The 3,308-nt window shown below is 41.4% G+C and overlaps 1 long non-coding RNA gene across 2 annotated transcripts in view; it reads left to right on the top strand.

Moving 5' to 3' along the window:
• The window catches only part of LOC115070915, a 36,433-nt gene extending 33,383 nt beyond the window's left edge, over window positions 1-3,050 (top strand). For both annotated transcript variants that reach the window (XR_003850014.1, XR_003850015.1), the window contains exon 6: window positions 2,927-3,050. This is a non-coding gene — a long non-coding RNA (uncharacterized LOC115070915). The remainder of the gene's footprint in view (window positions 1-2,926) is intronic.
• The last annotated feature ends 258 nt before the right edge of the window (window positions 3,051-3,308 follow it).

Genomic DNA, 3,308 nt, shown 5'->3' with positions numbered 1-3,308 from the left:
CACACACACACACACACACACACACACACACACACACACTTGAGTAGGAAGAGCTGCTGTATATAATTTATGGCAAGCCCCAGAAAGGCCTTTGTGGTTCTGGAGCAAATCTATGCCATCTAGAGTGGAGAGTCACCCTTTGAAAAATACTCATGCATACTATAATACTACAAATGAACAAGGAAAAACCAAATAACTAAATTAAGAGCAAAAGACAAGAATAAGCAATTTGCAAAAGGAGATACCCAACTGTCTTGATAAACATGACAAGTTTTTCAACCTCATTAGTCATCAGGGAAACACAAATTAAAACCACAATGAGATACTACTTTATACCAATGACAACAGCTAAAATAAAATAACTGATGAACCCAAGTGTTTTTAGGGATAGGAAATAACAGGAAGCTCATTCAGTGTGTTGACACTGATACTGGAAACCTGAAATATCATTATGACCCCTCCCTGTTAGAACTGAGGAGGCAACTTGAGGGCCAGGTAATAGGTAGAATTTTGTCTTGGGCCTGGGTCTATAGTGGGTCTATAGTGTGTGCATTGAGTCCTTGGTCTCTTTAGCTATCCCTGAGTGTGAAGTGGGTTGGGTCAGAAGTAAACCAATATTTGATATATTGGAAAATGCTAGGGGTAGGATAATAGAAATAAGCCCCAACATTAGGGATATAAAGGATGCAGGGGACTGGAGAGATGGCTTAGTGGTTAAGAGCACTGATTGCTCTTACAGAAGATCTGGGTTCGAGTCCCTCCACTCACATAGCAGCTGGCAACCTTCTGTAACTCCAGTTCTAGGGGATCTGAGACCCTCTCTGGTTTCTGTGGGCTTTTCATGACATGGTACACTTATATACATGAAAGCAATACACTCATACACATAAAATAAAAAAAATTTTTTTAAAGGATGCAGGTTGGAGAGGTCTACTATACCTCTGTTAGATTTACCATTCTTGACCTAAATGAAACCAGGTAAATCCTGCAGGTTGACTATAGACTACCATAAATTAAATCAGGTCCTACAAAGTCCCCTTTGCAGCTGTTATGCCAGATGTTGATATGCTTTCTAGAGAAGATTATTTTAGCCCCAAGTACATGGTATGCAACCACTGATTTGGAAAACATGTTCATTTCTATCCCCTCAGAAAAAGAGACAGAATAATATTTGTATCTACATGTAATGGGCTATCATTTTTTCCCAGGGCTATGTCTCCAATCCTATGTCATAATATAGTGGGAAGAGATTTGGACTATCTAGACACAGAGTATCACATTGATCTACTGCATTGGTAACATGTTAATGATCCACATGATCAAGATGTGGAGAGCAGGATGGAGGCCTTGGTGCAACGCTTCAGAAGGAGCTCTATGGAGATTCAGGAGCCTGTCAATCCATACAAATTTTAAGAGCCCGGTTGTTAGGGGCATGCTGGGATATTCCCTCTAAGGGAAAATCCCTACAAGTTGTTGTATCTTGTACTTATTACTACAAAAAAGAACGGGTGGCTCTCTTCAGTATCTGGAGCCCAGCTCTGCTCCAATCTATTGTGGCTCAAAATCTGGTGTCATAAAAGGTTGATAGCTTTGAATGAGACCTAGAGAAGGTCTGAAACATGAGCATTTTGCAGGGCGCACAGGTGGAGCAGAGAAGACACTGTAATTTGTGCCAAGTTCTAGAAGGGTCCTTGGGTCTCTGGAGCAGATATTTTAAAACCCTTTGAAAAAGAACTCATGTTCACTATTAGGCCTTCAAAGGAACAAAAAAGGTTGACCATGAGACACTAAATAACTATGTAGCTGGACCATCAAGATTTGAGTCCTATCAGAACCACCAATACCAGTTCATCATAGCTCTGAAGTGATATGTCTAGTATCAGTCAGGCATAGGACCAGAAGGCATGAGAAAATTGCATGAGCAGATAACCTTGACCCTGGTCATCCTTACTATTGTAGAATGAGAATTTCCTTTGCTACTCACACATATGACTCTGGGAAATCCTAGATAACCAACTGAAGAAAACCAAGCCCTGTGATTGGCTTACAGATGGATCATATATTAGTATATAACATACTCTGCTCCAAAGGCCAAAAATGTCAAAAGTATTTGGGAGCTCTTATCTAATCCTTAAAAGATTTTAGGGTTACCTCTTCAGAGGGGGAAATGTTAGAGTAGCAAAAAGCTACATTAAAAAAAAAAGAGTACACAAAGTTGTTCAGGAAAAAGGGATGGGGAGATATGGGAAGAGTTGGGGGGGAGGGAGTGGGCATGGATTTGATCAAAACACCTTATATTATGAAATTCTCAATAAATTTTTTAAAGGTTAAAAAAAGGTATTTTAAGACCCCCCCACCACCACTGCTCAGGGACCATTGTGGAAGAGGGAGGCAGAAAGACTGTAAGAGCCAGGGATGGTTCATGAACATAGGGAAGCAGAGGCTTTCAGACCACTTGAAACTTGTACATGTGAACTTGTGGCAATGGTGGCATCGAGCATGGGACCCATGCCAACTCAACCACACAAGGGCCCAGAGTGGAGAGAGGGAAATGGGTGGTGGTTCATCCTAATCTGGAAACTAATGGAAATGGATTATTACTGGGTGAGGGAGAGTAGGCCTTACCAACAATCTCTAGATAGGCTGACTAGACTCCAGTGGATGAATTTGCACCGAAGGACATCCTGGGTACAAATGCTTGACTGGATAGGACTTAACATCTATGGCGGAATACATGAAGTCCAGTGGGGGTTGGGGGGGCATGGGTGGAGGAGGGGCCTGAATTTAATTAATAACTGTTATATGAAATGTACAAAAGCTCAATATAAAATTGAAAAAAAAGGATAATGGTGGCTAATGACTCAGCAGTTAAGAATACTTACTGCAACGCAGCCTTCTCCTCTGACATCTGCCTGTTGTCGTCTAGCAACTCAAGCAACCTGCTTGGACTCGCCATGGACCCTAACTGCTCCTGTGTTACAGATGGATCCTGCTCTTGTGCAGGCTCCTGCAAGTGCTAAGAGTACAGATGTACCTCCTGCAAGAAGAGCATGTAACTAATAATAAAACTTGTTGACTTAAAAATAAAAAAAAAAACTTACTGCTCTTACACAGGACCTGAGTTCAGTTCCCAGAACCCATGTCAAGCAGCTCACAACCACCTGAAACTCCAGCTGCTATTAGAATGCTGTCAGCCCTCTATATCAATGTGCTCCACATCTGTGGATTCAATCAACCACAAATTAAAATATTAAGAGGAAAATTACTTCTGAGCCAGGTGCAGTAACATATGCCTGTAATTCCAGCAT

This window comes from Nannospalax galili, unplaced genomic scaffold (genome assembly GCF_000622305.1).
Source record: "Nannospalax galili isolate Female #2095 unplaced genomic scaffold, S.galili_v1.0 scaffold54, whole genome shotgun sequence".
Classification (NCBI taxonomy): Eukaryota; Metazoa; Chordata; class Mammalia; order Rodentia; family Spalacidae; genus Nannospalax; species Nannospalax galili.
The sequence above is the reverse complement of the archived record's forward strand: the minus strand, read 5'-3'. Positions and strand labels throughout refer to the sequence as shown.